Source organism: Orcinus orca, chromosome 6, assembly GCF_937001465.1.
Source record: "Orcinus orca chromosome 6, mOrcOrc1.1, whole genome shotgun sequence".
In the NCBI taxonomy this organism is placed as follows: domain Eukaryota; kingdom Metazoa; phylum Chordata; class Mammalia; order Artiodactyla; family Delphinidae; genus Orcinus; species Orcinus orca.
The window spans coordinates 62,102,957-62,126,508 of NC_064564.1; the positions used below are offsets into that span (position 1 = coordinate 62,102,957).

The 23,552-nt window shown below is 40.4% G+C and overlaps 1 protein-coding gene across 23 annotated transcripts in view; it reads left to right on the top strand.

Moving 5' to 3' along the window:
• The window catches only part of PTPRD (protein tyrosine phosphatase receptor type D), a 2,143,853-nt gene that overhangs the window by 1,586,991 nt on the left and 533,310 nt on the right, over nt 1–23,552 (top strand). The gene's annotated exons all lie outside the window — the stretch shown is intronic.

The window sequence follows — 23,552 nt, forward strand, 5'->3', positions numbered from 1 at the left end:
ATCTAGGTATTTGTTCTGGAAAGCATTTTAAGAAATCACCTCTCTCTGTTTATCTGCCTGGAACAAGTGTGAGTTGAAAATTTTCTCTAATTTTCATCTGAATCTACATGGTAGCTGCTAAACCATGGGTAACATTACTTAATCACCATGCCCCTTGGTTTCATCATCTGTGAAGCGCTCTGCAAGATTGTTGCCAGAATTAGAATTAATGTATGTGATTCAAGTGACACACAGTAGGTGCTCAATTACTAGTATTCATTATTAATAAAATTGGCATTGCTAAGGCATTACCAGGAATTTTAAACATTTGATTATTATTCACCGTGGGAAGAAACTGTGTGTGTGTGTGTGTGTGTGTGTGCGCGCGCGCACGTGTGTGTGTGTGTGTGTGTGTATGGCTTCAATCAGTTCTCACATTCATCTTCCACTAATAATGTCCATTATTTCAGACTGACTTCAGAAGTCATGTTGTAAAATATCTCAATCAGCGACTTCCCTGGTGGTCCAGTGGTTGAGACTTCACCTTCCAATGCGGGGGGTGTGGGTTCGATCCCTAGTCGGCGAACTAAGATCCCACATGCCTTGCTCCAAAAAGCCAAAAAAACATAAAAAGCAGGGGCAATATTGTAACAGACTCAATAAAGACTTTAAAGATGCTGCACATTAAAATATCTTAATCATAGTTTCTCCAGTTCCTCAACATGATTTTTGTTGGGTAAAGGAAGAGAAAAGTGATGCTTCATAGGTGAGTAGCTATTAAGATTCCAGTACTCTGCTAGGTGTTTTTCATGTACTTTTCTTACCTATTTCTCACAACTTCCCAGTAAAGTATTATTATTTCCATTACAGTGTAAATGGACACAGATGTAGGTAAGAGCACAGACTCAAACCATGTCTGAATAACTCACTTTCTACTTTTGGAGGAACCAGAAGATCTAGGTTCTGGTCTCAGTTTTGCCCCAAAGTCATTATGTTCTTGAACAAATTACCTCACCACTCTGATCTGTAATTTGTTAAACCATAACACAAGGGCATTGGATTAGATGATTTTAAAGATCCTCTCCAGAGCTGCAAGTTTAAGATGGGATACTGTAAAATAAATCTAATCCAAGAGAAATAGAATGAAAGGGGCATCTCCCTGGTTTTAGTCAATGAATCGACATTATTTCTTCCAGCGTCCATCTTTCCTGATACTATACATACAAGGAAAAAATAGAAGAACCTGTTTGTTCTTGCCCTAACGTGGTTTTTTCAGACCACTTTTATTGGCACTCTGACCTTTGAGGCCTGATCCTCAGGATACTGGGGCTCTTTCCTTCCCCCTTTGTTTTTCTACCAGCCTGCTTAACGATAGTTAAACGCTGAATGGTACCTTCCTTCTCTTTTCCTTGTTTTTCTGAGTAAGAAGACAGGAATGAGCATAGTAAGAGTCGGGGAGAATGTCTAGAAAGGTAACTGAGGCTTTCTTTCCATGAGAGGAATGATGAGAATGACTGAGAAAACCATGCCTGGATGAGTCTTTAATCCTCTGTGAATTTATTCCCTTTCTCACCATTTTTTCCTTTCTCTGGTCAATTCTATTAGTCCTTAAGATGCGGGTCCTGGAAGCTTCTTTTCTTTTTAAACTCTGTCCCGCATTGTTCCACTTCTCACTCCTCCTGCTATGCTGTGCTCTCATACTTTTAGTAAAGCACATAGAATGGATTATGTTTACTTGTTTATATGTCTGTTCTGTATGTAAATCTATACCCCTGTGAGTTTATCAGTACCCTGTAATATACACTATAGCTTCTTCCTTGTCTTGTACTGAAAGTGCTGTATATCGACATCATAATCATTTGCAGGAACCTTGTAGAAGGAAGGTATTCTCATGTTTGAAAGGATATATGTGCCTAGCTTTAATAAAGCCTCGTATATCTAGCCTAACCAAATAGATGCATTACAAGTCAGTGCTTTACGTTACCATGGTATTCATGGAGAACATTGTAAGACCAAACTACATATTGAATTTTAATATGAATGTATAGAGATTTGATCAATATACAACCTTTTCAGGAACAATCTCCCTCACTAGACTCTTAGCTCCATGAGAACAGGAAACCTATTTGATTTCTTTTCCATTGCACCCCCAATGCCTGACATACGATAAGTGCTTTATGAATATTTTGAAAGAATGAGTAAATGAGAGAAGGAATGAAAAATTACAACTATTATTTTAAGTGAGGAAGACCAGTGTGTTACTAGTCCCTGCTGCATATCAGAAATGACCTTAGGAGTATAATTTTAGGCTAACGAAACAAAATATATTAAAATATTTTCATTCTCTTTATTGTATGTGCATAAATGCGTTGCTATACAAAGGAATAATCACTTCTTGTTGATGCTGTAGGAAGAGGAAGAGCAAGCATGAGTTGACGGAGAGAAAAATGCAGGGTACCTGGACCATTTGCTTGGTTCTGTCTTTGCAGTAATAACATTACTACTAATAGGCGGCCTTAGATTAAACAGTAATAGTTAGCTCTGAGCAGTTAGAATTCTGCTCAATAAAAATAATGACATTAAAAGCAGTGAGGAGGAGTTGATTGTATGCTGTGCTGCATCATCATCTTCATGAAAGAGAAAAGGCAGAAGCAGGTGGCTGGCGATTTCCACAGATAATGCTGAATGGGGGATGAGTCAGGCCTAGAGTTGAAGCGTGGCTCAGAAAAAGCAACTTGAGTATCTAAAATCCTGCCTTATCTCTCAAACAGTTGCCATTCATATGCTGTTTATTTAGTGATTATCAATGTGGCTACCATCCCAGCTTATATCAAATATCACCAGGTAGATTACTGGCAGAAGATATGGTGAGGTTGCTTAGGGGGATGGCTGGGAAAAAAAAAAAAAAAAAGACTGTCTTAATTTTTCTCCAGTTTGACCTCTTTTCACCCAGGAATCCCCCCTGCCTTTATTTGGAAGGCTACATTCCAGACCCCACAGCAAACACAGGGTGTGTTTTCTCTGTAAACAGTGTTACAAGTGGAGGATTGAAAGTGTTTGCTTTGAAAACTCTTACTTAAGCAGTGAGACCAAAAAGGTTCACTCTCCGTCAATAGGTTTCTCCTCCTCTGTGAGTTGGAAAGATCACTCTTCTCTCATTACACGTTTTACTGGATCGAGAAACATAGGAAGGGTATTTGGAGCAGTCTCAGAAGATGGACGATCAGAGCCTTGGCCTCCAGATTTGGTCAAGTCTCTGTCCATGTCTGTCTCTACAAATAATGTTGAAGCAAAGTCTGATGAACTCTAAGGCTGGAAGTTTGTCATGACAAGTTAGCAGGAATATCCTTACCCCTCCCAAATTTTAGAATCTGTTAATAAATCTATAATTCACAATTGGACTAGGGAGGTGGATGTTAATTATAAAAGGGCCATCCGAAATGAAAATAATAATTAGGACTGACTCTCACTGGCCAGTAGGTCACCACTGAGCTCTATGATAATGGACCAGTGACCTGATTGTGTCTGTTTTTGCTCATCATTGCACCCTTCATGTTTTCCAGAGTTCCAGGTGTATAATAAGCTTAAAGTAGATATTTGAGTAAAGGCATGAAAGAAGGAATGAATGAACAGATGAATGAATGAATGCAGAGCCAAGCCTACTGGACCCAATTAAATAGTTTGTTCCCTACTCACTCCACACCCTACACTCAGCACTTGTATTTATTGTGAAACCAAGCAAACGGAAACATCCAGGACAGCTTTGAGGGGCATTCTCCATCCCTGCCATTCACCCATTGCATGGCTAACATGTTTTATACCTGAGCTCATGATGGATCCAAGAAAGGATAGCACATGCCTTCAGACCCTTGGGAATATAAGCCTGTCTCGGGAATACACAAAGCTGCATTGTATTAAGTCTGAATGCATGTACCTTAGGCCTCCTAGTTCATTCCCTGCCCAGGGAAAAGGAATTGTTCCACACCAAAAACAGAGTAAAAGTTCACGCTACTGACATAGGAACCTGGTAAACAGAGAAATAAAACCAACAATGACCTGGAGGAGGTGTAGGATTGACATCTACCTAGAATTACCAACGGCACAGCTGTGGCCATTCTGTCTTGTGTTATGTAACCTAAAAGGGATTATAGGATTCAGAGAATTAAATTAGTAGTAACTCAAATCACTTCTCTTCTAAAGCATTTATAAACCTTCTTTATTCAGTTTTCTTCTTCCATTTTTGTCCTCCACCATCCCCTACCCTGCTCCCACACACCGGTCCTGTGTCTTTTAACTTGTTTGGATAGTTAGAGAGGCAGCTGAGAACACAATAGGTACAGCAGTCATTTTATTTCCCTCCAAGTATTGTCTGTGCCTGGAAGGAAGAACTGCACAGAAGGATATAGTGTTGACCAACTCCACTGCTTTCCAATCTTGTACAAATTATCCAGCTGTTGGGAACACTGAGACACAGTGTTTCGCAAAGTTCCTTCAGATGGCTTATGACAAATGAGTGACATCTGGCGATGTAAGCTGACTCTCATCTCCAAGTATGATTAATACATACCACTTCCAATGACTATAAAGCACTAAATAAGTGCTCATTATTAGGGAACTCTGGTCAATCTGCAGATCCAATCACATAACCTGTATACTGGTGGGTATCATCAACTTCTTAAGATGATGAGTATCAACAGCCAGGGAAGGATTGGACCCACTTTCCATGCCATTTCAGGTAGATCATGAGCAACAGTTCCACAGAGTTATGTCAGTAGACACCTTTATTTCCATCCACTGCCCTGTATAGACTTCATCTTTAAGAAGTGGATCATCTGAGAAAAGTTGGAGACACTTGTTTGCAGTGTTTAAATGTTAAAGGGGCAAAGTACAAAACGATGACCCCTGGAAACTTTGTCCATTGGCCTGTCTCCTTCGTGAATGTGAAATGTCACTGAGGGTTATCATTCTTAGCAAATGTTGCTAGAAAAAAATGTCAAGTATAACTGAGATCTGAAAGTTCTTTTGCATTTTTTTCCTGATAAACTTCTATCATTTTGTAAGTGGATGCAAACGTGAATTTTTATAATTTGACTTATTGTCAGAAAAAAGTCATCAAAAATACCAAAACAAACAAAGACTACTTGCTCATTAAAATATGTAAATGTATTTAGACACATTAATTTACTAAGCTAATTTATTGTTGCTCTGAAATTCTTTACAATAGGAGAAATACACTACCATCGTAAAAGTCCCTGGGTGTCAGTGTCTCATAAAATTCTAAAAACAGGGCTTCCCTGGTGGCGCAGTGGTTGGGAGTCCACCTGCCGATGCAGGGGACATGGGTTCGTGCCCCGGTCCGGGAAGATCCCACATGCCACGGAGAGGCTGGGCCCGTGAGCCATGGCCGCTGAGCCTGCACGTCCGGAGCCTGTGCTCCGCAACGGGAGAGGCCACAACAGTGAGAGGCCCACATAGCGCAAAAAAAAAAAAAAAAAAAATTCTAGAAACAGCTAAAAATGAGATGTTTACTTGCTCAGGTAGATTTATACATGAGGTTCTAATGAACTATTAATTTGACGTAGAAGTTACTCTGGGTTATTCATGTTTGACTTTTTGGAACAATGCCCAGATTAGGTTTCTTCTTCCAATTTGGCTAATACAAATTATTTAAAAAGTGAAACAGAATGGTAAGGAAAGGGACAAGAAGGACACATTTAAAAGGACACATTTAAAACACAATCTGCATTGGCCACATATCAGGACATGATCTTGAACTTTGTAAATTTTAAAGATGTATGCAAACATACTTGCATTTTTTTTTTTCAGAAATTTCAAACTAGTCCCTGTTAGCAAAGGGTACCAGGTCACTTAGTAAAATTTTACTGCAGTCCTTAAAGAACACCAAATGTGCTGAGTTATTTTTGCAAGTGATTTCCCAGATTTAAATGGGCAAAGTATATTAACTTAGAATTAAACAGCCAATGAATTCTTTCTGACTATTTTTCTGCCAGGAGAAAATAATGAAACCTTTAACCAGAAAATGACAAACCTCCAAATTCTTCTGAGGATATTGCAGTAAAGTGATTATCCTGTAATATTAGAGTACATGAACATACAAAGGAGGTTTAGAGGCATAAGGAGTTTTCAGGACTCATAACATTTTTCCCACAGAAAACCAAGTTTCTGGTCTATTTCCAGAGTTTAAAGGGGAAGGGAAACTGATGTTTAGTAAAATACAGGCTTTTCATCGGTTCATTTGGTTTGATGACTATTCCCCAATATACACCTGGAGTATATTGTTAATAAAACCAGTCCCAGTGAATTTTTTTCAGCTATGTCTCATGAGTTGTTTAAATAACAACTGGTACATTCATGTGCGTGCGCACGCACACACACACACACACACACTCACTCACTCACTCATTCACATAAACGCTCTTGATTTAGATTAACCTGGTAGAGAACATTAGAGCAAAAGTGGTAAAATACAAAATTAGGGCCATTCTGTGCTCTGTTCTCATGTGAGTATCCTCACTTACTGAAGCATTGAAAAGAGATGTACCAGGTAAGATACTTTGAGCTGCAAGTAGGAGAAAACCCAACAAACATGGTTCTTAATAAGGACAATTATTATTTCATAGAAAATCGAGGGATAGGACTATAGGATAGGTTAATTTGGTGGTTCAACATCATAAAAAAATTGGATTTTTATCCATCTTTCCACATCTCACCACAACTATAAAAAGTAAGTGAGTCATGGGGTTCAGAGAGGTTAAAACACAGGTACAAAGTCACTCAGTAAGCGGCTGAGCCAGGATATCAGCCCACTCTGTCTGAGTCTGGAGCCTGTTCTTCTAATCACACTGAAACCATGAAGTACATTGTTGATGTTAAACATTATCTAAGGAAATAAGTAATGCCTCTTATTAAACATAATGATATACATGAGCACCCAAACAACTGGATCTGCTTATTGTACAACCATGGACTCCCTGGCCCTGCTACATACTTTTGAAAATACACATCGAAATGCTTACCTTATGCTTCAAAACGAGTTGTCAAAGATCATAACATCTTAGAGAGAATATGAACTGTGTCATGAAGGAAGCAAATAGTTTCTGAAGTCATTCTGCTAGTCTTCAGTTAAGTTTATTGTGATTATACTAGAACTTCCAGAGAGCTTTCCCATCCACTAGAAAGAGCCAGACACATGAGCAATTATGTTATCATAATTACTTCTAATACATTTAGTGATTGGAGGCCACTGTTTCATTTACTCATCCCCCCAAACCTGAATAGGGTCTTTTCTCCATTTTTATGTCTGTTTCATAAATGGGTGTCTATCTTCAGTGTGCCCATGTATGGTTGTACAGGTTAGACACTGAACAACTGTACCTCATGGCCCTAAATATTCTACTTCCTCCCCATGCCACTCTTGCTCCAGCCGAAGGAATGCCCTCATCATCTGCTAGAAAAATGTCCTTCACTTTTCTGCTTTGAAAGTTTCTTTAGAATCACCATCTCAGGTCAGAACAACTATCTAGACATTGTCACCTAAACATTTACCAAACATTTCCTAGGAGACAGGCTCTACATGGCAGTTTCAAGTACACAATTTTAAGTAGTCTGTGCAATAACTCTGTGAAATAAATATCATTATCTCTGTTTTACAGATAAAGAAACATGGACTCTGGGGATTTTAACAGCTCACCCCATGATACAGAGCTATTAACAGAGTTAGGGATTATGTTCTTTCATCTCCAGTGCAGTTTCCACTCTGGAAATTAGGGGAGAGATAAGATTCATTAGGAGAGCAAGGCAACCTAGTGCGTGGTTGGTCAGAAGTACTGAGGGGATTGGGATTAAGGCAGAGAGTATGAGATGCTCAGGGGAGAGAAGGGGCATAGTGGGAAGGCCAATGACAGACCTTTGCTACTCATCTGTTTTTCGCAGAGTCAGACTCTGCAGCTAGGCCACTTTCCTATTTATCCCAGGTTCATTTGGTAATAATAAAATTGGGAAATTGCAAAAACAGGTCTGTTCAACTGTCATCACACATTGTGAGCATCTACAAGAAACAAAGAACTTCTGCTCTATATTGGCTTGAAAGAAAGAAATAATGTCTGCAGTTTGCAATGGAAGGTTTTATATTTGGCAGGATCACCAATCACGTGTAAATCATGGACAAGTCACTGAACCATCTGGTCACTGGTTTTATCAGCCATTAGCCATTAAATTATGTGGTAAAATGGAAACATTATTAATAGCTTGTGAATTGTTATTCATTCACATGTGGGGACAATGCAGAAATGCCCAAGGGAAAAAGTATTACATCGTCTTATTAAAATTTTACCGTAAGTTTAAAAGTGAGATGTTAGGAGAACTCAAAATCTGGATAAGATGTAGTTTTGTCCCTCTAAGCCTGGAAGCACATGAAGACCCTGCCCAGTATGATAAAGAGCCCAGTGTTTTGTTTTAATGACTAAGTGCACACACAGAATCTAGAAAATGGTGCACAAATGTGTTTTACTGTTCACATGTGGTGGCCCGTTAGTTCATATGGAGTCCACCACTGATGGCCTCCAGGAGACTATTTTGTTTCTTGCCTCCCTCTCTTCTCTATTTCTTGTCACTCATATTTCTCTGTAGGTTTGTAGAGCCACAAGCCTAACACCAGCAAGACCTTGTTTCCTTGTTTCATTCTTTAGAATGAATCACTATATAAAAGAACCCTCCTTTTGTTACTACTGATTTAAGTTCATAGTATAATTTTCAGGCCTTATTAAGATGGAATAGATGAGAATGAAGAGAAAAGAAAAAAAAATAAAGAGAAAGAAAATACCGTCCGTTTATCACTCATGCATTCATTCGAAAATCAAACACATATTTATAATTGACCTGTTATATGCCGGGCACCATCCTAGGAACTAGGGTAGGGATATACAGGAAATCAAATCTGTTCAGTCCCTACCCTCAGGGAACTTAGATTCCGGTGGAGAAAAATAAATCATACACAAATAATAAAAACAACCACATATCACATGACAGCTGGCAATAATACCTCAGAGGAAAAATAAAGCAGGGCAATACGATAGAGATGATAGACATAGTGGCATTTTATGCCAGCGGGTCAGAGAATGTGGCAATGTATGTAAAGCTTCTTTCATTCAATATTCATCAACTGCCTTTGAAGAGCTGGGTACTGTATGAGGTCCAAGATGAATAAGACACGGTCCCTGCCCTCCAGGTGCCGTCAGCTCAGTGGAGAATCTCGCCACCTGCTCCATTAGGCAGACAGATTAGAAGTCTCAGGGCATATTGAGGCAGTAACATTGTACACAGCCACCAATCTGAACAGATTGTAAGTATTCCAAAACTCACAGTGGTTTCCATAAAATAATTCTCACTTCAAGTAAACATTTTCAGTTGGTGAGTAACTCTATTTTCCACCGACAGCCCTCATATTTGAGGGCTTCCTTAATGCAACGATGACTGGTTCTTCTGATTGGTTGCCAAGGATTCTTTGGGTCCTTATTGAAATGTACTTGCTCAACTCCTCCAAAGCAACTTGGCTGGCTCCTTGTTGTACTGGCAGATTCTCCGTCCTGTACTGAAAAATTTGTTCTTTCTGAAAAAGTTAGACTGTCCCTGGATGGTTTTCATGAAAAGATAAAAAAGAAAGAATTACAGGGTTTTTTGTTTTTTGAAAGTAAGTGATGAAGCACTTTGTATCCACAAGGTTTACACAAATGTAGGTCACATCCTAGTGACGTGCCATTTTATCCTCATTCTATCATGCTTTGTGCAGATACCTGGCTCCGAATGTCCGGATTCATCAAGAAGGCAGAGAAAAGTATAATTACGGTCCCAAAACTAGCTTGTATAAACAGCTGCTCTTCTTTATTGTGTTTTTAATACAACCTCCATACCCCAAGCTTTACAGAGTTTGTAATAATATAACATTGTTACAAAGAAAACTCAGTCATGGGAGGGAACAGCGCTGAGCAGAGAAGTCTTTGTTTTCCCGAAGACAGAGCCTTTTTTGATAGGGGTTGGGAGATCATATCACACACAGTTGTTCCGGAGTAAGGGAGACAGACTTGCTGATCTCTGCTAGCACAGACAATGATAATCCACTCACTCCGCAGGCTCCATGTTGGAACCTTCCTCGTCTTCACATCCCTCACCCTTCACCCCAGTTAGAAGACTCAGGAGAGGAAATTATTTTGGCTGAGCTGAGACATAAGCACAGGTGGTACCACTTGTTGTAAACTTTTCAGTTTTTATTGGGGGCTATGAACTGACTTTTAAGTGGTTTTGCTCTGACCGAGAAACAGGAGAGCAAGGGCTCTCGGCCCTGGCTGTTGATCGATTGCACTGCTGCTGATTTCCAGAGGTTGCCATCTTGCAGAGGACAGACGCGTTTCTTCCCTGTGGCATCTCAGGACCATGGCGCCAGCCTGAATCACAGCCAAAGATCCTCATTTCTTTACTGCTCCAAACAGACAAACAGTGCATTTGGGCGGTTCTGCCTATTCTCTGCTGGGGAAATTTCACACCAAAATTTGAGCTTTGTTGAGCTATTCCCCTCCCCCTACTATTTTTTTTTTTTTTTTTTTTTTTTACTGAGCCAGGGTAAAAAAACAATATATCATAAATTTTATCTTTTTCCTACATGTTGGAGTCCTTCCCATTGGTATAGTTTTCATTCTTATCACGGCCTCATTTATAGCAGCTTCCACTGCTGTGATCATGTCAGCTTTAGGTGTAAATGACAGACAGGAATTTTGCTATCAAAAAGTCAATCACTGGATAAGATCAAGAACTTAGTTCTAAATATAAACTCTTTCTCAGCACTTGCAAATAATAAATTCTGCCAAAGTTTAATGTTATGCTAAAATTCCCCATAGGAATTCTGCTCCTCCCTAAAAATTCTGTTTTCTAAGGATGTCACTCAAGGTGAAATTTACTCCAATGAATCTTAAGTAGCTGATCCTGTGGCTTTATTTGTATGTCCTACATTTCTTTGGTGATAAGGTGCTAACATAAAACTTTCATTTTCAGCTCTGTGAACTTTGATTCACAGAATATGCTGCAATTAAGTAACTTTTCAGGGTGGCCTTCCAAAATGGGAAGGGTGTCCAGTTGTTGGTGGGTTTGGCTTAGGTTGTGCAGTTTGTTTGTTTGGGTTGTATGTTTTGAACATGTGCCCAGGGCTTTTAAAACGAGTGATGGGAACATTTGTATAAATGGAATTGAAAGCAAGGGAACAGGCATTGCCAACACTCTAATTATGAACCTAGCAACATGGGTACTGATTTGAGAGTTTAAAGGGTATAAGACAAAATATATGGAAAGGAGGGGAACCTGGTGGTCTCAGATAAGATGGCTGTGTTTTCTTCTTAGCATGCAGGAAGTAAAAAGCATACAGCTCTCTTACCCTTTTGGATAACCAAAGATATGGCAAACTGGGGCCCTTTTTCCCAATATCCTTTTCACTATGAGGCACCATCTGGACAGAGGGTAAAGTTTCAAGGGAGCTAGAGTAGTCATTTATGTCAGGTCATGAGTATATCCACTCCCTGCTCCTCTCCATAATGTTTCCTTCAAGGCCAAAGGACCAGTGCATCATGGGGTGTTGAACTAGAGGAGAGAGAGAGAGAGAGATCACGTTGGCGCCATAACCCTTACGACTTTCAGTTGCCCAAGAGGAAAAATACCAAATTCTTTGGAACCTCTCTTCTTTTGACAGACAAATTTCCCAGAAACTGTAACCAGAATAACTTGAGGCTTGTTAAACAAGAGGGTATTACTAAGGTTGGGGTGGTGAACCAAAAGAATCTGGAAAGTTTGAGAATCGACAAGATATGGGTGGTTGGCACACACTTTCTCTTAATTTTTGAGTTTTTTTTTTCCTCCCTTTCATCTTCATTTCCAGGTAAGTATCTTTCATTCCAGACTTAAAATCAAAATTCTCTTCTCTCCAGTCTCTGCGTAGATTAGGAGTAATTAAAAGATAAACATAACCTTGTCTCCTCCCTTTGAAATGCACAGTTTTATTCTAAAGAAGATTTCATTGACGGGTCTCTTTGACTCTTGTTTCCTCCAAGTTATATATGAGATCGTATTTCCAAGGTAGCTATTATGCTGTTCTAATATAATTTAAGGGCAGAGTCGGGGGAGATAGCTAGCTGAGAGCATCGTTTACTTTTAAGGCTTTTTTAAAACTGATGGAAAACGACACACACCAACACAAATAGTTCACGGCCGATTCTCTCCCTGAGTATGAGGTCTAGAACTAGTGAGTTCCCATATAGAAGGCTGACACACACACACACACACACACACACACACACACACACACACACACACACACACACACACACAGAAGCTAGGAGCTTCCTTGAGAACAAGGACATCGGTTAGAAAAAGCCAGCTGTGCAGAGCAGAATTAAAAAGCTTCTAGATTTAGGTAAAATAGTGCCACCTGTAATTTTTTTTTTCCTTTTAAAAAGTATGGAAGAAAGAAAAAGGCAAGTTCTAGAAAAACGCAGCTAGCCTTTTAGGAAATGCCAAAATCTGCTCAGCTGTACTGGGTTATTTTCCTAGGAACAATACAACAAATCAATGGGTTTGAATTTAGTTATCGTGGTGGTTTTCAGAATGCCCCCAAAACTTGCCCCGAATTCTGACTCCCAGAAACTAGCCCAGAGGTTCTGATTCAGAGCATGGGTATTTTACTATCCACAAAATTATTATTAGCCTGAAAGAGACGGTTGTTTTAAAATCCTCTGTAAACTGCAAAGAGCCACATAAATGTTAATATTTAACTCATATGGTGTGGACAGTGTCCCTTGAATTTGTTGGATACTGTGCTAAGAACTCATGGTGAAATAAAGGAAGTCTGCTGTAGTGGCGTAGTTTGCACAGTTGATCATTTTCTATTATTAGTATTTACCAAGAATACTCTCCTCTCAAGAAAATGAATTCCTTAAGCAAAAATTTGTGAGCAACATCTTCCTCTCCCAAAGTAGTAGTTTTGTTGTTCCTGATTTAACTCAAAAATAACACATGAGCATCAAAACTTAAGTCCAGATTGTTTCCAAGGGGTGGGGGAAGGTTTCAGTATTTCTGATCCTTTCTTTGTTTTAATCACAGATTTATTCGGGGGTGGTGGTGGCTGGAATTTAGGCTACTTTGATGGCATTGCTTCCTCTTTTAATTGGACTGCAGGGAATGAAAATCATTAGGGTATGTTTGCATTGTATTTGGATGAAAGGGTTTTCCTTACTCTGTGTGCCCTGCTCACAGAACACATTCTTAGAATGACTTAATAGTGCATAGTTGACATACCTTACACACAGTGGAGGCCTGAATGAATGAGCCGTGGGATGAATGGGCATACATGAAAACTAAGTAAAAAGAAATGCTAAAAACACCCCACCAGTATCCAGAATTTGGGCTGTGTTTCATTTGTAGCTACTACTTAAAAATGGAATCCAATTAAGGGGCCATTTCTTTTTCAATTATAAACGTGCTTTCACAAAGAATCCTGGAGCTGGGAGGTACTTTAGAAAAACTAATCTAGTCTAGTGTGTTTTCAAATTATGCTTCCTAGAGCTGTAAAGCAAGGTTACTCCACCTTGGTTAACATTTGAGTCACTTGTGTAGCTTTTTAAAAAATTATGCTAGTGCCCCATTCCCAAAGAATCCAATTCAGCTTATATGAGTGCCCTCTGGGCATATGGTTTAAAAGTGTTCCAGGTGATTTGAATGTTCAGCCAGGGGTGGGACCCACCATTCTAGGGGTTCGACACTCCCAACAGTTAGACTTGTGGTCTTATAAATGCAATTCTACTCTCTGGGGACAATACGATAGAATATATTAAACTGGGGTAACTGGGATATGCTTATGCCCAGTAGGGCTCACATTCATTTCAAAGAAAACACTAGACTTCTAAAAAATTCAGTTCAACAGTGTTGTATCTTGAACTCTTTGTACAAGACATTCTGCAGGTATACAAGGGATGCACAGAAGATTAAGGCCCAACTTTCTCTTGAAGATTTTACAGTCTTGCCATCTGGAAACATACCAAGCAGAGGCACAGGGAAGGAATGAGAAAACCAAGTATAAACATGACTTTGATAAAAGGCAGGTGTGTTATGGATGGCACAGGAAGGATTGAATCATGGATGAAATATAGCTTTCAGCATTTGCTCTAATAGCCATCTCTTCTTTCCCCAGCCTAACTGACCAAACTGAGCAGTTCTGACATCCACAGTCTGGGAACACAGCCTGCTCTGGGGCAGTGCAGGAATAAAAAGGAAAAATAATGCAGGCGCTGTGCTCCTTCTTACCTCCACTTGGTACAAGGTAGGATATTTCCTAGAGCCTGAAACTCACCAGGCAGGAGGTTCTTCTGACGGAGAAAGCATGGGTGCCAAGTGTCCATTTCAGGACTGCTTCTAGGTGTCTGACACTTGTTTCTTTGTCGAGGGGAAGGCAGAGAAAAACTCCTGCCTGACTTGATTTGCTTTTGTGCTTCCTGAGGTCAGAGATTGTTAATAGTCCCAGTTTGGTTCATCTCCTGGCATGGATAATGAGCAAAGTTGAGTGAAAGAAAGAAAGAAACAAAGGGAGAGAGGGAAAAAGAAAGGAGGGAGGAAGCAAGGGATGAAGGGAAGGGAAGGAAAGAAAGAGAAAGAGAGAGTTAAAAGTTTCCATTGTTTTTTGCTCTTCATATTGGTCTTAACTCAGAATTTTTGGAATTTCCCTGTTCTCTTCTTAAACATAGTCACCTGGCAAAAGAACTTTCAAGTTGTGATTAGACATAAGTTTGCATAATTTCCCACTGATTCCATCCAGTGCATTCTCATATTTATAATATGTTACCATTCCAGTCAATGGATGGATACCAATAAAACGAGCTATGGAACACATCTTGGGCATGAGTGCTTTCTGTGATCTTTTATCCTACTTCAGTAGACTGTTTATCTAGCAAAAGAGAGATTCGAAGAATTAGGTGTTTTTTTTTTTTTTTTAACAAATAAAGCCACAAGTTTATTACCATGTGAGTTTAGAATCCAGTATAGTGAAATAATGCAACAGAGAAAAAATGGCCTAGGGAAGCCTGAAGAATCAGATGTTTTAAATGAAGCAGTAATCGTGTCTGGGTAGAAGAATCAGGAAAACAAAGAAAAGCCCAACTCTTTGATGAAATGACTCTTAAAGGCTGGATGGGAGTTCAGCGTGTAGGTGATCATAGGAAACTTTCTGGCTAAGAAAAAATGCACATTTTTGTTCAGACAGTTCTGGAGTTTAGGGTATTGGTCGTAAAGAGGTGGAAGTTTAAAGTGGAAAAATGGATTCAGGCAGCATTCCATTTGTGGTGGCCTTTGAATGCGGTAGAACATTTGTACTTAGTTTGGTCAATAATCATGAACCACTGAGGGTTTTTTATTTACTTATTTTTGAGCATAGAAGTTACATAACCAAACGTGTGCTTTATTAAAGTTAATTGGGCAGCACAGTGGAGAATGGATTGGGGCCAATAAGAAAAAGATTAGGAGCAGAAGAATATACAAAAAATTATTATTGTACTAGTCCAAAGAAAACTAGCGATGTTTGTATTCGAAAGATGGGTTTTGGTGGTAAGGAGACAAAATGCAACCTTCAAGAATTAATACCAGATAATAACTAACCAAGAATGGTGTTTCTACATTTATAAAACAAGCACGGAATTGAATAGACTGAAGTAATAATACATGTGGGAAATAATAGTTTTTGTTTTGCCTCTTTAAATTTCTGCTGGACCTGTTTAGTGTTACTAGTAACTTTGGAGATGTGGTCAATGAGTTTTGAAAATCAGGATGCGTTGGAATAATATAGGTGATGATATAAGAAAAAAATGTACAGATAAATGAATGCTCTGTCCACCTAATAGAGTGTACCTAGTTAAAAATGCAAAGTTCAGTATGAAGGATTTTTTTCCACTGAACTGATCAGTTATTTTGACATCTCGTAGGAAACCATGAAAGTCTGTAATTACTCTCATTAAGAATTCTATGGGACTTCCCTGGTGGTGCAGTGGTTAAGAATCCACCTGCCAATGCAGGGGACACGGGTTCGAGCCCTGGTCTGGGAAGATCCCACATGCCGCGGAGCAACTAAGCCCGTGAACCACAACTGCTGAAGCCCATGTGCCTAGAGCCTGTGCTCTGCAACAAGAGAAGCCACCACAATGAGAAGCCCACACACCGCAACAAAGAATAGCCCTGGCTCTCTGCAACTAGAGAAAGCCTGCACGCAGCAACGAAGACACAGTGCAGCCAAAAATGAAAAATAATTAAAAAAAAAATTCTGTGGAAGTATGAATCCATCCACTCCTGTTCAGATTCTATTATGATTTCTTGTCTGTGACATTTTGTTGTGTGTTTCAGTGAGGCCTAACTCTTAACCAAACTCTCTGTCACTGTACCTTTCAGCACAGGCCCAATAGGAGGGACTCTGAATGTGACATCTGACCAGCCACAGTGGTATCCATCGTCCATCAAGTCATTCAGCAGAAATCTTTTGAGATCTGCTTATAGTTCAGCTTCTGTGCTTGTTGATAGTGATATATAAGTGTGGAGATGTTCAGAGATTAATAGGGTGTGAATACACACACAAAAAGACTGAGAAATAAGAAATAAGAAAAGAAAAGAATGTGAGACCAGAGGTAGGACAAAGTCATTCTACTTAATGAACTACAGGAAACTTTGTAAAGAAAGTGATGTTTCACATGAAATAAGTAATTATCAATCAATTCATTTCCTCTTTCTCTCTTCCTAGCTCCATCCTTCCCGTCCTTTACTTTCCCAAATATTTATGGAGTACATACAGTGCTTAAAGCCTTACGATAAGATTTTTTGGCTCCAGTCAGACATGAATATGCTGTCAAACCACTGAAAAAGAACATTTGCCGAGTATGGACACACCCAGTAGAAATCAAGTGGCATAATGAAGTATAAGATAAATATAGGAGAATAAGACAAAGATAGAGAAAGGTTTGAAAAGTGGCTGAAAAAATAGTCGTCTTGATGTCTTTGCTGTGTTCATGGTCTTGAAAATCGCTCTAAAATGCCTGCAGAAACATCCACAGCTATGCTGCACCTGGGAAGCAAGGTGAAATCTGGTAACTGGGGTCTCGGTCCAGGATACAAGGACTGGTTTGTCACTGGTCATTTATAATTCCCAGCCTGTGAAGAGATATACTCCCTATTACATAGAAATCAATTTGTGGTGTTTCGATTCTGAGTTAGTTTCTGAAAATCATTTTCTGAAACCCTATTTGAAAGACCGTTTACAAATAACTTCATGACTCTGTATGGCTTTCTTGCTAAAACTGTGAAGACAACTTTGTTGGTGGACACAGAAATCTTAATAGTGTTGAAAAGCTGCTGTGCTTCGGGTTTTACTTTACCCTTGTGTTTTTTTGTTTGTTTGTTTTGTTTTTTGCGGTACGCAGGCCTCTCACTGCTGTGGCCTCTCCCATTGTGGAGCACAGGCTCCGGACGCGCAGGCTCAGTGGCCATGGCTCATGGGCCCAGCCGCTCCACGGCATGTGGGATCTTCCCGGACCAGGGCACGAACCTGCCTCCCCTGCATCCGCAGGCGGACTCTCAACCACTGCGCCACCAGGGAAGCCCTACCTTTGTGGTTTTGTTCTTTGTTTTTTTCCTCTCTCTCTAACCACTGAATCTTTTTCTTTAATTAATTAATATTTTGGCTGCGTTGGGTCTTCATTGATGTGCACGGGGTTTCTCTAGTTGCGGCGAGCAGGGGCTACTCTTCGTTTCAGTGTGCGGGCTTCTCATGGCAGTGGCTTCTCCTGTTGCGGAGCATGGGTTCTAGGTGCGCGGGCTCAGTAGTTGTGGCTTGTGGGCTCTAGAGCGCAGGCTCAGTAGTTGTGGCTCACCGGCTTAGTTGCTTGGTGCCACGTGGGATCTTCCTGGACCAGGGCTTGAACCTGTGTCCCCTGCATTGGCAGGTGGATTCCCAACCACTGTTCCACCAGGGAAGTCCCTAACCATTGATTCTTGGAGCACATTCTTTCATTAAGGAGATTTAGCACCCTCCACAGTAGCTGCGGGCAAGACATTAACATCCTGCAGCACATCCTAGTCCTGAAAGATGAGGCAGCCTTGTGCAAATGAAATATATTAAACAAATGCTGCTTTACTTTTCTCTCATTCTCTTAAAACAATACCAACTCTGGCCAGGGAACCAATAATAAACTGTAGTCGGGCTTCCCTGGTGGCGCAGTGGTTGAGAGTCTGCCTGCCGATGCAGGGGACATTGGTTCGTGCCCCGGTCCGGGAAGATCCCACATGCCGCGGAGCGGCTGGGCCCGTGAGCCATGGCCGCTGAGCCTGCGCGTCTGGAGCCCGTGCTCCGCAACGGGAGAGGCCACAACAGTGAGAGGCCCGCGTACCGCAAAAAAACAAAAACCAAAAAACTAAAAAACTAAAAAACTGTAGTTTCAAATTTAACTTCATCTCCAGGTTAGGTCCCATGACATTGACATTCGATAGATATTGAAACCAAGCTTTTCCTCTTTTAAAGAATCTTGTTATCCCTCCCAAGAAATCTCAGTGATTCATTCCCATCCTTGCCCCATTCTTCTGCCATTCAGCAAAAGGGAGCCTGTTCCATCAGTTTCTGGTCTCTGTAAACCTCCTCCTCTGTTGAGTGATTAATTACTAGCTTTCTGGTGACTTCTTAATTTTGTTCTGTATTTTAAAATATTCCTTCATTTCAAAATTCTCTAGTGTAAGATACAAACACTAAACGGAATATAAGTAACGGCAATTACTTTCCTCTCTATTCAGCTTTGTCTTTACTATTAAAGGCACCATTTAAAATGTATAAAAATCATAAAAGTTTAAAACTTCAAAATAAACACGAGGCAATTAATTTTCTTAATGAAAACATTAGCATTTAAAGGTTAAAGTGACAAAAAAATATGCTTATTCCTTAACATTACTAACAAAGTACCCATTTGTGTTAGCATGAGTTGTCTTTTTTAAAGATGTTCCAAGTATACAAAGAGAGATGGCCTCTGAATATTTAGACACAGTAGATTTAAAACAGCAAAACCAAAACACACTTTTATTGTTGGAAATACTGAAATCCACCGCTTCGTGTATGAGTTAATGGAACTTCTTGACAAATCACCTGTTAAATTTTAGCTGACAGCTTGTCATATATTAATTATAAATAATTGTAATATACGGCTATCATAATACATGCAACACAAAAAAATAGGAAAGGTAATTAGAGTCTATCCTTTATTTTCCCCCTTCACTTCTTGCTCACAAGAAAAAAATGACCCAATGTTTCACTTGGGTTGGGATAGTGCCAATGGTTAATGGAATGCCCCACTCTACTAAAGAATTTAATGGGAATATCCATTTGTCACAGTTGCATGCTGTAATCTCCAGTAGCAGAGCCAATGGAAAATAGCATCGTACCATAATGTCCTCTACACTCGGCAGGTGAGGGTGAAAGGCAGCCGCTGAACTGAACAGTCAGGGGAGAAAGCTTGGCTTTTCTAGGCCTGTCTTTAGAGAAAGATGTGGATTTCTTTTAAGAGAACATTGCTGCCTGACAGCAGTAAGAAACGCAGCCCTGGAGAAAAAGAAAGTACATTTCTTTCATATGGAAAAAAAGCGGGAATGTTTGCATAGCATGTCTCAAAATCTCTAACCACCTCTTGGTCTACCGGAAGCCCATCTGTTTGTAAAGAGACTTTGGGTAGTGGTATCAGAAAGACCAAGATTAGATGCTCATTTCAGTCACCTCCTACTTTTGAGTTTGAGCTTTCAAATCTGAGGGATGTGAATAACAGCGCCTAAACTTGCAATGCTACTGGTAGAATCCATAGAACTGTATGAGTCCTTTAAAAATTAGCATGGCACCTGAGTTGTCTTCCTTTCTTCTTCACAGTTTAGGTGGAATTATAGTGTAGTCTGATGACTTTATATGTGTATAGTTTGTGTTCTCAAATGAATGAAAATATTGTTTAGTTTAGGGACTGTGTTTTGTATATATTTGTTTTATCTTTCTCATGTGCCAGGTCTGTGTTTGATCAAGAAATATGCTACTGAGAAATGCCGTGTGAATTAAATTTGAAAAACTCTCTCAAACATGTTAACACTTGTAGAGATTGGTATTTAAGTTACTTGAGGATTAAAACCATTGTTATTCCATGTATGTATTTAGCAGCAAATTAATAATATATTAGGCGTAGCTAGCACCTATAGGAAGAGGTCTCAGATACTCATTTCAGCGCCTATGAAACAGTTTACTCTCTTCAGAATACATCATTTGAACCTATGTTGTATTTCTCCATTCTAACTGGATTCAATACAAACCACTGTAGCCTTCACAAAGAATATATGATCAGCAACAATTACTGCAGTTCCTTGGTTAATAATTTATAACCAGAATAGAAGTAAAAACACAAGATTTTGAAGTCAAACAGTTGTAGTTTCTAGATTCTAGCTTGGCCGCTCCCTAGCTATGTCAGCTTGGCCAGATCACTTATCCTCTCTGTCCCTGTTTCCTCACTTATACAATGGGGCTAATGATAGGTAATTAGCAGGGCAGGTGTTAAGATTGGAGGTGAGGCAGAGGCTTTGAAACTTTTTCTGTTAATCACTAGCCACAGGACAGAAACATAAGTTTTATAAAACAATGTTTAATACATATAATGCACTCTCTTTTCTTTCCTACTTTCATTTAAAAAATTGTTCATGACCCACTAGATTCATGACCCAGAAAAGGTCATGACGTGCCTTTTGAAAACCAGGGGGATAGCATGATGTTTAGCACATAATACAAGTGTAACATAAGATTACTGTTATTCTCCTTACATTATTTTCAGCCTTATTTTTAGGCTGCTTCACGATAGATGAGTATAAAATCTTTCGAGTACTTCTAGGAATTAACTTCCTTGGATGGGGTCCAAAATAGACTCATACTCATCGTATGCTGAATTATGCACTAGAGGGGGTTGTGCTGTAGCAAAGCTTCTATGTGCTATTCATCAAAGAATGTTAGAGCTGGAAAGGAACTAAGAAAATGTCTAGTACCATTCCTTCATTTTCCTTCATGTAAGTATTTATAGTTTTAAAATATTCTATATTTATTACTCATTGATAAGTTGAAAAACTGGCTTCTTGGATCCAGAACTAGGAGGTAATTAGGAATAGTTAGGGGAGAGGGGACACTGGGTCATGACATCTGGGGTTTTGTTCTCCTTCTGCCACCAAAGAGTTGGGTCACCTTAAACTCTCAGGGACTCAGTTTCCTTACTTGTAAAATTAGGTGATTTCAGCAGATGATTAGCCCACCTCTGACGTTTTTATGACCTCAAAGCTCCAAATGGTAAACTCTCCTAGAGGTTGTAGTAGATGCCACAGGGTGCTGTTTTGTTACAAATCTGATCTGAGTATATTGATGTGTGTATATTGGGCTTCAGTCTTATTCCCACTACAACTCAGTTGTACAGAGAAAGCTTGGTTCCTCTACGTGCTCTCTCTTTCTCTTATCACCCTGAATAACGCTGTCTCTTTTGCCCAGTAATAGCTCAGATTCTCTAGTCACCTCCTTCCACTGCTACTTTTTTCTCTAAGATGTTTGCTTGTAGTGGGACAGGAACATCGAGCACCTCATGGTGTCAGGAAAGTTGGGTCCTTGGGCTTGTGTCATTTATGTATACTGTCCTCTGTCTCCTCTGATTTCTGGGTCCCTTTTCCTCCTACTTGTTGCTCACCTTGGTAACCATCATCACTAAGTTCTCTAGTTAACCTAACTCGCTACCAGTGGGATATGTTGATCCTGTTTCTTTTTCGACTAGGCTCCCAGGTAGTAATCAGACTTCCCAGCTGGTATCTTAAATCAGGTCAGAACTGGTCAGATCTTCTTAAATGAGGTAGAGGGATGTGTGTCTCTCCATCAAAGACAACAGCAGAGGAAATTCAGGGTTTTTTAAAACTCTGTTTGTTCCTCTAACATCCAACTTTGCAAGAGGAAAGTGGGGCTCACCAGTTGATGGGGGAGGGTGTGGCAATGAGAAAGCCAAATCAGAGTTTACACCTTGAGTGAGAATCACCTGTGCAGAGGCTCAGATTTCTGAAATCCATCCTTAGGGCATAAGGAACAGGTGTTCAGCATACCTTCTCGGCTTTTCAGTTCCTCGCATTATCAGAAAGTCCTGAAGGCTTGCCCAGGAATAGCTGTCTTCTTGATTTTTACTATGAGGCTAACCATTTTTAAAAAAAGAACAGGGAAGACTCATGCTAAGATGATCCTCCCCCCTCTCCCCTCAAATTGCTGGAGGACTAAACTTCATTTAGAGTGAAGCCTTTCAAAAATAGGTGATTTCTTTCTGGAGCACACAGGGGATGGAGGATTACTGACCGATCCTTCAGTGCCTTTCAGGAGCGCAGCATGCAAAGGGTGGGAACAAATGGGCAGCTTGAGACAACAGTCAGGATGCCGAATCATTAGGCTGAATCTAAGGGGTCTGCTTACCTTTGCTCTTTCAAAGACTGCCTCGAGCCTGCAGGAATAAGTATTGTGTGTATGTGCTGGCCTGAACACACAATGAGCAAGGGAGGTGGCTGGAAGCCTTGACTTTCCTTAACCTTTCTGACCAAGTTTCTAATAAATTTTGGTAGGCCAATTGCCAATGGTGGCTTCCAGCTGCTGACTTTTTCCATGTGCGTGAGATCCTTGAGGAGGAAAGAAGGTTAAAATTTGCCCCTTTAGCTAACAATCCACATAGTGTGTTCTGTAGATGAAGCTTGTGTAGCCCAACAACTGTCTAGGGAGAGGGTTCTGTGGTGTCCTACAGAGAAGCTGGGGGGCATTGCGTTTTCAACATCATAAAAGCAAGTGGCATGGAAGCAAAACAAGAGTTATTACACTACGATCGATTCCATACTTCCCTTTCTTCCTCTGTGATTCCAAAGGGGATCCACCAAACATCCCTGAATGAGGCTACCGAGGTGAACTGGGACAGTGGACATAAACTGTGTCTCATCAACACGCTCCTTATATTTTTATCACTGCTTTGAATGGGGTGCAACCGGCATCTTTCCTCCCGTGTGCCAGGACCCGGGGCAGGAAGCACCCGGGTGTGCAGCTCTTAGGAGATGAGTGAATTTGTTAGAGGGGGGTCTTTTCTGTCCTGGTGGATGGCTGCTTGGGAGTGACGTCACCCAGCCCCCTCCTCTGCAAGTGGGTGTGTGAGTGAGTGAGTGTATGTGTGTGGGTTGCACGCCTCCTTCTCCCAGCTCTCCTGCCTCCTTCCTTCGCCCGTCCAGCTCTCTGGCCCTTTCAGTGGGTCAGGGGTCCAGACTGAGGGACTCGCCAGCGGGCCTGGCTCTCCCCTCGGCCGAGCGCACCCACACTCCCACTCTCGCGCCGGCAAAGTGCACGCACAATCCCTCAGCGCCGGGGCACCGCGATTCCGTGGGATCCCCAGCATGTTACGAGGATTTTCGAAATCAGTCAGACTAGGAAA